Genomic DNA, 12,760 nt, shown 5'->3' with positions numbered 1-12,760 from the left:
AAAATATAACACACATAACACTACCACAAAGATGAACTAATTATGTACATATCTAACAAAATATGTACAGGATCTGCATACTGAAAAGTAAAAAACATCAATGAGAGAAATAAAATACCTAAATAAATGGAAAGACAGACTAGGCTTATGGATTTTTATAAGACCTACTATAATTAAGATGCCAATTCTTAATTAAATCTAATTAAGAATTGGCATCTAATCTATAGATACAATGTAATTCTAATCAAATTCCCAGCAAGCCCTTTTAAAAGGCTAATTCTAAAATTGATATTGTATAGTAGAGGAGCAAAAATAGCCAAAACAATTCTGAAAAAACAAAGTTGGATTTGCACTACCCTATCTCAAGGCTCACTATAGAACTACAGTTATCAAGACACTATGGTAATGATAAAAATGCAGAAATACAGATCAATGGAACAGAATAGAGAACCCCAAAATTGGCCCATACAAATGGAATCAACTGTTTTTTTCTTTTCTGCTAGAGAAAGAAGTACAAATAAGCAAAGGCTGGGAGAAGGCTAAAGAAACCCTGCAGTACTAGGTTCAAGTCAGAAATATCAGTATGAGCTCACGTTTATTTTAAAATATATACAGATAAAGAAATAAAAATAAATATGTTTGTATACATTGGTAGACTACATACATGTATTTCCTAACTCTTTGACACTCCTCGCAGTGACTCACCAGTAGCAATGAACATACATAATGCCAAGAGCTTGGTTTCTAAATGCCACTTTCCAACAAAAGCAACCAGATCTCGGAGAAATTAATAGCTGATTCTAGGTCTGGAGCAGGTACATGACAAGATGAGCCCAAATCATCTTATAGTCCTAGCAAGTGAGGAAGGGCCCTTCTCCACAGTAAAATGATGGGAGCATGTTCAGGGGACTCAGGAGCCAACTTGAAAGACCAAACAATGGCCAAACCTGTTAAAATTTGTGCTATATAACACATAATGTAATGCTGGATTATAATACAAAGAATTTTATTTTATTCCATTCATCCATAATGATATAAACAAATGATTGAATGGGTAAATAAATAAATGAGGGGAAAAGGACAAATCTTCCTTTTGAGGAATCCCAATTAATAAATGTAGAAGCAATGAAAGAAACAGAAAATCACTATTAGAACAAAACAGTGGTAGTTGCTGAAGGCAAGATCCATTGATAAATGCTAAAATTACTGGATGGAACTTTAAGGAAAAAGTGGATATTTGCATAACCTCAAAGTAATTCCCTTGTAGTTTTAACATATGACCACAAAGTCTCTGATGCTCCTTCATCCAGAAGGTGGAGCTTAATCCGCTTTCCTTCAGTATGAGGAATTTGACTCAATGAAGAGTATGGAAAGAGGAAAAACAGTAACTTTACAACAGAAAAACATGGGAGAGATACCACCATAAAAAGTGACCAAGGTTAATATCAGTAGTCATGTTCATATAATCAGTCCCCTAAAATAATGCAATGAGAAGGGCACATAATCTCTGTAATATCCATCCCCCATATCCATAACCTCAATCTGGTCATGATAAAACATCAGAAAATGAAAAGTGAGGGACATTTATACAAGACTGCTTGTCATGTCTACAAGACTATTCTTCAAAACTCTCAAGGTCATGAAAAACAAAGAAAGATGAACAAATTGTCACAGGTTGGAGGAGACTAAGGAAACATGACAATTCAAAGCAATGTGCTAAACTACACTGGATCCTGGAACAGAAAAAGATCAATATTCAGTTAAGGGTAAACCTTGCCCAAAGAAAAGCCCCTATCCCCAGCTCCTAGGAGGTAAGCTCTAAGTCCCTAGAATGTCCTGCCTGATGACAGCATCTATTACCTAGGAACCTTGAGCCATGCTGGATAGTCTATACCAACAACGTGATTTATGGTAACCTCAGGAAGGGCTGGAGACTATATATGTGTGTGTGTGTGTGATGAGAAAATACGTATTTGCTAAAACTGATGAAAAGGAAAAATGAAGTGGCTATTATAAGAATCTTACCATGATAGAGTCATTTCATAATGAAAAAAAGGGTGTACTCAACAAGTGGACATAACAGTCCCAAATGCTATATATATCTAATAACAGAGCTTCAAGATAGACAAAGCATCAGCTGGTATCAGCTGGTGTAATTGAAAGGGGAAACAGAGGCACAATGTTAGTTGGAGATTTCAATACCTCTCCCTCAACATCTGATAGAATAGTCACAAAATCAGTAAGGCCACAGAAGACTTGAAACATACTACCAAAAATCTTAACTCATATTTATAGATTTTCCATGCAACAATAGCAAAATACTATTCTTTAAGGTGTGCATGAAACTTACCAAGACAGATCATATTCTGGGCCATAACAGAAGTCTCAATTAATTTATAAGTATTGAAGTCACACAAAGTATATTCTCTGATCACAATGCAATCAAATTATAAATCACAACTGAAAGTTGTGTGGAAAATTCTAAAATATCTGGATACTGTAACACACATCTAAATAACACATGAGACAAAGATTGAGTTAGGAAGTATTTTGAACTGAATGAATATGTAAGAATAACATGGCAATAGTATGTGAGATGCTACTGAATGAGTGCTTAGAGGGTTATTTTCATAACTACAGCTTTATACTACAAAAGAAGAAAAGTCTCAAATCAAATACTCAGCTTTAACTATAAGAAACTAGAAAAAGAAGAGCAAATTTAACTGAAAGTAAGCAAAGAAAGGAAATAATAAAGAAAAGAACATAAATCAATAAAATTGAAGACAGAAAAACAATAGACAAAAATCAATCACCCCAAAGCTGGATATTTGAGATAACCAACGAAATTGATAAATCTCTAGCCAAACTGACCAGAAGAAAAAGAAGAGACATTACCAGTATCAACAATGGGAGAAGGGGATATCACTTCAGATCCTACAGATTTTTTTTTCTTTTTTTTTTGCTTTTTAGGGCCACACCCATGGCATATGGAGGTTCCCAGGCTAAGGGTCAAATCAGAGCTACAATTGCCTGCCTACACCACAGCCACAGCAACGCAGGATCCGAGCTGTTTCTGCAAACTACACCACAGCCTACGGCAACGCCAGATCCTTAATCCAATGAGCAAGGCCAGGGATTGAACCCTCAACTTCATGGTTCCTAGTTGGATTCATTTCCGCTGCACTACGACGGGAACTCCCCCAGATTTTTTAAAAAAGGAATGTCATGATGAACATCATTTTGCTCCTAAATTAGACAACTTATGTGAAAGTGACAAATTCTTTGAAAAATACAAACTACTAAAGCTCAATGAAGAAAAAGGTAACTTGAATATTCTTATAACTATTAAAGAAAGTGAATCCTTAGTTAAAAACCCCTTTACATGAGATATAATTGACATTTAACATTGTGTTAAGTTTAAAGTATACAACGTATTGATTTGATACACTTATACATTGGAACATGATTACCACAAGAGCATTAGCTAATATCTCTTATCACTTTTTTTTTTTTTTTAGGGCTGCACCTGCAGCATATGGAAGTTCCCAGGCTAGGGGTCAAATAGAAGCTGCAGCTGCCAGTCTATGCCACAGCCACAGCCATGCCAGATCTGAGCCACGTCTGTGACCTACACCATAGTTCATGGCAGTGCCAGGTCCTTAACCCACTGAGCAAGGCCAGGGATCAAACCCACATCCTCACGGATACTAGTTGGGTTCGTTACTGCTGAGCTTCAATGGGAACTCCTACATAATTATTTTTTGTGGTGAGAACATTTAAGATCTAGTTTCTCAGTATAGTTCAAATATATAATATAGTATTGTTAACTATAGTCACGATGCTGTGTATTAGATACCGAGAATTTATCCATCTTCTAGCTGCAAGTTTGTACCCTTTAACTAACTCTCCCCATTGTCTCACTCCGCCAGTCCCTGGTAACCACCATTCTACTCTATGAGTTTGGCTTTTTAAGATCCTATATGTAAGTGATATCGTATAGTACTTGTCTTTCTCTGTCTGACTTATCTCACTGAGCATAATGCCCTTAAGGTTCCTCCATGTTGTCACAAATGGTAGGATTTACTTCTTTCTCATGGATAATATCCAACTGATACATACATCACATCTTTTATAAAAGAATTCCAGTACCAGATGGCTTCACTGGCAAATTCTACCAAATATTAAAGGAAGACATAACACCATTTCTACACCAACTCTTCCAGAGGGACCACTTCTCAAGTCATTCTATGTCCTTGGCATTACCCTGATACATAAAGCAAAGAAAATACAAGGAAACTAAAAACCAATATTCCAAATAAGAATACATGCAAAAATTCTTAACAAAATTGAATCCAGTGGTATTTAAAAGTGAAAATGCATCATGACTAAGTGAAGTTTAATTCCATAAATGCTAAATTTAACTATCAAAAATCAATATAGGAAGTTCTCTTAAGGTGCAGCAGGTTAAGGATCTGGTGTTGTCATTGCAGTGGCTTGGGTCACTGCTGGGCACAGGCTTGATCCCTGACCTGGGAATTTCCATATGCCACGGGCACAGCCAAAAACAAAATCAATATGATCAATGTAATTCATCAGATTAACTAAAAAAAAAGACATATGATCATATCAATAGTTGGAGAAAAAAGTTTTGACAAAATCCAACATCTATTCCTGAAAAAAACTATCAACAAATTAGGAATAGAGGTGACTTTCTCAACCTGATAAAGAGCATATATGAAAAACCCACAGCTAACATCATACTCAATAAGTGAAAGACTAAATGTTTTCTTCCTAAAAATCAAGAAAGAAAAAGGCAAAGATATCCATTCTGATCACTTCTATTCAACACTGTACTGTAGGTTCCAGTCAGTACAATACGACAAGAAAATAAATAAAAGGAACCTATAACAGAAAAGAAGAAGGAAAGCTATCATTTCTCACAGATGAGATGACTGTCTATGCAGAAAACTATACAGGATCAAAAATAGCTACTAGAACTAATAAGTGGGCTTAGCAAGATTATGCGATACAAGGTCAACATGTGAAAGTCAGTTGTGGAGTTCCCATTGTGGCTGAGGGGTAACGAACCTGACCAGTATCCATGAGGACATAGGTTCAATCCCTGGCCCTGCTCAGTGGCTTAAGGATCTGGCATTGCCGTGAGGCATGGTGTAGGTCTCAGACTTGGCTTGGATCCTGCATTGCTGTGGTGTGGCATAGGCTGGCAGCTGCAGCTCCAATTTGACCCCTAGCCTGGGAACTTCCATATGCTGCGAGTATGGCCCTAAAAAGAAAAAAGGAAAAAAAAAGTCAATTATATTTCTGTATCCTAGCAAATAACTACTGGAAATTGAAATTTTAAAATAATGATGGAGTTCCCATCGTGGTGCAGGGGAAACAAATCCAACTAGGAACCATGAGGTTGCGGGTACAATCCCTGGCCTCGATCATTGGGTTAAGGATCCAGTGTTGCCATGAGCTATGGTGTAGGTTGAAGACATAGCTCGAATCCCATGTTGCTGTGGCTGTGGCATAAGCCAGCAGCTGCAGCTCCAATTCGAGCCCTAGCTTGGGAACCTCCATATGCCATGTGCAAGGCCCTAAAAAGCAAAATAAATAAATAAAATAAAATAACTAATACCATTTAAAATAACATAGACATATGAAATACCTAGGGATAAATTTGACAAAATGTATAAAACTTGCATACTAAAAAACTACAAAACACTTCTGAGAGAAATTAAAGACCTAAATAAATGGAAAGATAGGTCCTATTCATGAATCTGAAAATTCAATATTGTTAATATTTCAATTATTTCCAAATGGATCTATAGATCTATTCCCAATCAAAACCCAAGCAGGTTTTTTATAGCAACCAACAAACTGATTCCAAAAATCACATGGAAATTAAAAAGACCTAGAATAGCCAAAACAATTGTGGAAAAGACGAGTAAAGTTGGAGGACTTTAACTGACTTTAAGACTTATTGTGTAGTTACAGTAATCAGCAATGCTACAGTAATACAGAAGTTATAGCAATGCCAATAGTGGTACTGGCAGTAAGACAGACAAACAGAAAATCAGAACTGAAGTACTTCCAGAAATACAACCAATCAACTGATTTTTTACAGAAATGACAAGGCAATTCAATGGAGAAAGGATAATTTTTTTTTTAAACAAATGGTTCTGGAACAACCAGGCAGCCATATGCAAAACAAAATGAACCTAAATCCCTTCCTGAGACCATATACAAAATTAAATCAAATGGCTAGCAGAACTAAATGTAAGAACCAATGTTATGAAATATCTAGAAGAAAGCATAGGGCAAAATCTTAGTGATCTTGAGTTTTGCAAAAAATTTCCTAACCATGACTCAAAAAGCATGAACTGTAAAAGAAAGTATAAAGGAACTGGACTTACTAAAATTAAAACTGTTTAATTCCCTGGTGGTCTAGTGGTTAGGATTCTGCGCTTTCATCACTGCAGCCTGAGTTCAATCCCTGGTCTGAGATTCCCACATCAAGCCTCTGCACATTGCAGCAAAAATAAAAAAAGGTATTGGAGTTCCCACTGTGGAGCAGTCAGATAAGGTTCTGGCATTGCTGCAACTGTGGTGTAGATCGCAGCTGTGGCATGGATTCAATCTCTCCCCAGGAACTTCCATATGCTGTGGGTGTAGCCAAACAAACAAACAAACAAACAACCCTTTATGTTATTCAGATGAAAAGGTAAACTTGGGAGAAAAATGTTTTCGAAATATATATCCAGCAAAGGACTTATATCTAGGATATATAAAGAACCATTAAAATTGGACAAAATATTTTAAAAGATACACCAACCAAGATGATATACAGATTGTAAATAAGCACAAGAGGCTCTACTGCATTAGTTATCAGGAAAGTATAAATTAAAACCACAGTGAGGAGTTCCCGTCGTGGCGCAGCAGAAACGAATCCGACTAGGAACCATGAGGTTGTGGGTTCGATCTCTGGCCTCGCTCAGTGGGTTAAGGATCTGGCATTGCCGTGAGCTGTGGTGTAGGCCAGCAGCTGTAGCTCCAATTAGACCCCTAGCCTGGGAACCTCCATATGCTGCAGGTGTGGCACTAAAAAGCAAAAAAAACAAAAACAAAAAAACAAAAAGAACAAAAACAAACAAACAAAAACCCCACAGTGAGATACCACTCCACGCCTATGAAAATGGATAAAATTAAAATGAATAATCGTACCCAGTGAGGGCAAAGATATGAAGCAAATGGAACACATATACTGCTGGGGGAAATGTAAAATGATACACCGCCTTGGAAAACAGTTTGGCAACTTCTTAAATAGCTAAATATACACCCAACATATGTTCAGACTATTCAATTCCAGGTCATTACGTAAGAGAAATGAAAGCTATGTCCACACAGACTTGTATTCAAATGTTCATATCAGTTTTATTGTAATAGCCCAAAACCAGAACAACACAGATTTTTATCAACACATGAATAGATACACAAATTTGGTACATCTATACAATGAAATACCACCTAGCAGTAAAGAGTAATTAATAGAGATACATGTTAACAGCAAAAACGAATCACGAAATAATTATGCTGAACAAAAGAAGCCAAACAAAATGCAAATGCCTACAGTATGATTCCGTTTATATAAAATCATAGAAAAGGCAAACTAATTTGTAATGACAGAAAACAGGTTGCCTGTGGATGGGGGGGAAGGGTGTGGGGAGGGAAGGCTGGGTGACAAAGGGGCATAAGGAAACTTTTGGGGTAATGGATCTATTCATTATTTTTACTGTAGTGATGGTTTTAAAGGTATATACATATGTCAAAACTCATCAAATTGTACACGTTAAACAAGTTCTATTTACTATTTGCTATTACATCTCAATAAAGTCATAAAATATATTTTGGAGACAATGAGAGAAATTTGAAAATGGACTGATATGAGATACCATATTAGATATCACTTGAGAATCAGGTTGATAATGATAATCCAATTATGGGGGAGAATGTCCTTATTTGTAGGAGATGGATGCTCAAGTATTTGAGTGTAATGGGGTTTTTTGGTATTTTTTTTTTTTTTGTCTTTTCAGGGCCCCACCCACAGCATATGGAGATTCCCCAGCTAGGGGTTGAATTGGTGCTGTAGCTGCCAGGCACAGCCACAGCCACAGCAACGCGGGATCCAAGTTGCGTCTGCGACCTACACCACAGCTCACGGCAACGCTGGATACTTAACCCACTGAGCAAGGCCAGGGATTGAACCTGCAACCTCATGGATGTTAGTCGGGTTCGTTAACCACTGAGCCACGATGGGAACTCCTGAGTGTGATGTTATAATATCTATAACCTGCCATCAATTATTCAGGAAAAAATTTACATATACATTGTTGAATCCAGATGAAAGTTATGTGTTCATTGTACAGTTCTTTCAATGTTTCCACGTGATTGAAAAATGACATAATTAAAATGTGGGGAAAATACAATATCGTTACACTGATTTGTTGCATTAGGAAGAGAGACGTTATCTTTATTGTCCTAGAAAGTAAGCCAATCTTTTCTAGAAACATCTCCAAGGAGGGAGACATTCTCTATCTTTATTGTCCTGAAATATAAATAAATCTGAGCACACTGGCTGTTAATGTCAAGACATTAAGAAACAGGGAACTATATCCAATCTCTTGGACTAGAACATGATGCAAGATAGTATAAGAAAAAGAATGTGTATACATATATATAACCCATATATATCTGGGTCACTTTGATGTACAGCAGAAATTAACACAACGCTGTAAATCAACTATACTCTAATTTAAAAATATGGAAATTCCACAAAAAAAGAAACAGGAGATTCATGGAGAATTATCTCTGAACAGGAGGCTAGAGCCAATTGCACACAACCAAAAAGAATAATGATAGGAAATGAATGCAGAGTGCTATGAAATGGATGGAGATGACAAAGACACTTTACATATGCATAACTGATGTCCCTGAAGAAGAGAAGAAACAGATCAGAAAAAAGTTACGCAAAATAAAGCTTCCCTGAAATAAAAAGCATCAGGATTGCAACAGCAACTCAGTTAAAATTAGTGTACAAAAATCAAGACTAAGGCGTATGCTTCTAAAGAGCCTCCACTTCAAGCATAAAAAAAGAATCGTGTGGCAGAAATGTATAAGAAAAAGAGAGCAGGTTAATTTCAAGACTTCTCAATGGCACCACCCGATGTTATAAGAGCAATGTTCACCAAGTTCTCAGGAAAAGAAAGTGTAACTTTAACAATCAGGGTTCAATTGGGGAAGTGGATTTGTGGTGTGTGTTACAGAATAAGGAATTTTTCTTATGAATTAGATCATGCACCATTGGGGGAGTGGCTGGGGAAGTAAAGGTATGCAAGGGGAAGTTGGAAGATTAGAGAAGTCACTAAACCAGCCCTTTTGAAACACTGGCATGGGTGAATAGGTCAGTGCTTGCAAGAAAACCTGAGAAGCACATCCAGCTGCTTATGTGAGACCATGAAGGGGGAGCTGATGGAGAAGCCTGTGAAGAGCTGTTGCTTTTGCAGGCTGTAGCCAGGCATCCAGTGGCAGGCCTGGGGCCACAGTTGGTTAGAAGGGCTGGGAGATAGAAAGGGCTAAACACAGAGTGGAAGAGAGGGAAAATGAAGACCTTCCGAGTATCTCTGATTCTGTCCTTCCCTGCATCGCATCTCAACCTTTTGGAGCAATGGTTGCTCCTTCACCGTGACTTCCCAAATCTCATGCCATTTCTACTTTTGGCGAACTCTAACCTGGAGTCACAAGGGATTCTTGAAAACGCATTTCTCAGTATAACCTAGACAATAGCCGAGCAATGCAGCCCAATAACCATATATATGTGTGTGTATATATATATACATATATATACACGCACACACATACATATATATACACACATGTATGTATATATATACATTTTTTTCTATTGGAAAAGCTTTTCTTTTGTGGCTGCCCCGTGGCATATGGAGTTCCTGGGCCAAGGATCAGACCCAAGCTGCAGTTTCCATCTACACCACAGCTGCAGCAATGCCAGATCCTTTAATCCACTGTGCTGGGCTGGAGAGAGGACCTGCGTCCTGGTGCCGAAGGGACCCTGCCAATCCCATTGTGTCACAGCAGGAACTCCTATTGGAAAAGTTTCGAGGTGAAGTAACTTCACATGAGTTCAGAAATTCCTTCAAATCTGCTCAGGCGTTTTCTTTAGTTAAATTCACTTCTAGGAGCTCCCATTGTGGCTCAGCAGGTTAAGAACTGACTAGAATCCATGAGGATCTGGGTTCCATCCTTGGCCTCCCTCAGTGGGTTAAGGATCCGGCGTTGCTGTGAGCTATGCTGTAGGTTGCTGATGTGGTTCAGATCCCGCGTTGCTGTGGCTGTGGTGTAGGCCAGCAGCTGGAGCTCCGATTTGACCCCTAGCCTGGGAACCTCCATATGCTGTGAATGTGGCCCTAAAAAGCAAAAAAAAAAAAAAAAAAAGCAAAAGCAAAAATTCACTTCTAAAATACAGTCACCAAAGTTAATAACAGCCCCCTTGTCACAAAATCCAAGAACCAGTTTTCCATCCACATGTGACCTGACCTCTACTCTGGACAGTTCCTCCCCTGAGATACTCCTTGGAAAACACTCTGTCCTCTGTGAGCCCCTTGCTTACCTGTTATGTCTTCACCTCTCGGGCTGCTTCTTCCCATTATCCTCTAAGGATGAATCCTTCTTGGCCTGGTCCTCAGATGCTGATAGTACAAGTCTTGCTCCTAGACTTGCTTTTCTGGTTACTCCATACATTGTCTTTAGGTAGTTGGATGAGACTAAAATACCACAGATAAGCTCGCAAATCCTGCCCAAGCATCGAGAAAGGTAGGGGGATCCTGGCAGGCTCAGGAAGTGGGGCATATCTAGTATTCATCAGGAACTTCTCCCCATGCATAGTTTGAAGTGCTTTCTACATATAAGTACATTAACTTCCTCTTATGAGTAACTGTGTACCCTCCCCCCAAAGACATGTTGAAATCCTGACCTCCAGAACCTTGGAATATGCACTTATTTGGAAGCAGAGTCTTTACAGAAATAATCAGGTTAAAATGAGGCCACAAGAGTGGGCCTAATCCAATGTGACTGGTATCCTTATAAAAAAAGAAACAAAGGGAAAATTAGACACAGAGACAGACACGCAGAGGGAACGTGACATGAAGACACACTGGAAGAAAATGGTTGTGGGACTGGCGTGATGCGCCCATAAGCCAAGGAATGCCCGAGACCAACAGAAACTAGGAGAGAGGCATGCGACAATTCCTTCTCCAGCGCCTTCAGAGGATCTGTGGCCCTGCTAAAACTTTGATTTCAAACTCCTGGCCTCCAGAACTCTGAGACCATACATTTCTGTTGTTTTAAGCTGCTCAGTGTGTGGGACTTTATTATAGCAGCCCTAGGAAGTTTCTGTACTTCTCATGCCACACCTATGAGATCGCTACGAATGCAAACATCCTTTACAGCTGAAGAAATCAGGGCAGAGAGGTTAACTAATCTGTCCAAGGTCACGGAGAAGCCAAGAGGTGGAGCCAGGATTGAAACCCTGGCCCACTGGTCCCTGAGCCTCTCTACCTAACCACTCTGCAAAGTGCCTCTTGATGTTTTGAACAGCATCGCTCCTAGTGACAAAAAAGTTGAAACGGGGGTGTATAAATAAATATTAATATGCAGATGATTGAAAAATTCTTGCATACCCACCCCATGAACTATCACGCAACCATTCAAAAGGGTTACTGTTGAGTAATAAAGCAAGGAGCAGAGATGTCTGTGTGACATGATCCCGTATTTGAAAATCAAGGACAAAAACAATCCTTATATAAGCATGTAACATATGGATGTCTATATATGACCATGAGCACAGATTAAAACAAGAAAGTGCTCATAGTAGTTAACTCGTATTGGTTATCCGTTGGGGATAAATAGTGGAGGAAATTCAGTAAATAATAAATGTATTATGGAGTTCCCGTCGTGGCTCAGCGGAAACGAATCTGACTAGTATCCATGAGGATGCAGGTTGCAGACATGGCTCAGATCTGGCATTGCTGTGGCGTTCGTGTAGGCTAGTGGCTACAGCCCCGATTGGACCTCTAGCCTGGGAACCTCCATATGCCGCGGGTGTGGCCCTAAAAAGATAAAAAAATTTTAAAAATGTATTAAGTTTTTCCTGGGTAACATTCAAAATTTAGTGGCTTAAAAATATACATTTTCATCCATGGTTCTGTAAGTTGTCTGGGATGGCTGGCAGAGCTTTTCTAGTCTGGGCCAGTATGTTACTAACCTATTATTATGTGACAAATGACCTAAAATTTCGCAGCTCAAAACAACAAACATTTATTATCTCATGGTTTCTGTGGATCAGGAATTCAGCTGAGGCTCAGAAAGGTGCTTCTGCCTCAAGGTTTCTCATGGGGATGCAGTCAGCTGGGCCTATGGTCTCATCAGAAGGCTGGACCAGGAGAATATGCTCCCAAACTCACTCAAGTGGGTCTCTCCATAGGGCTATCTCATGAGAGTGAGAGAGCATCCAAAATGGAAGCCGCAGTCTTTCTATAATCTTGAAAGTGACATCCCATTACCTCTGCCTCATTCTATTCACTGGAATCAAGCCACTAAATCCAGCCCCAACTAAAGGGAATGGAATGACACAAGGGTATGAATCATGCAGGGTCATCTCAGGGGCTGCTGACCACAGTGA

This window comes from Phacochoerus africanus, chromosome X (genome assembly GCF_016906955.1).
Source record: "Phacochoerus africanus isolate WHEZ1 chromosome X, ROS_Pafr_v1, whole genome shotgun sequence".
NCBI classification, from domain to species: Eukaryota; Metazoa; Chordata; class Mammalia; order Artiodactyla; family Suidae; genus Phacochoerus; species Phacochoerus africanus.
The sequence above is the reverse complement of the archived record's forward strand: the minus strand, read 5'-3'. Positions refer to the sequence as shown.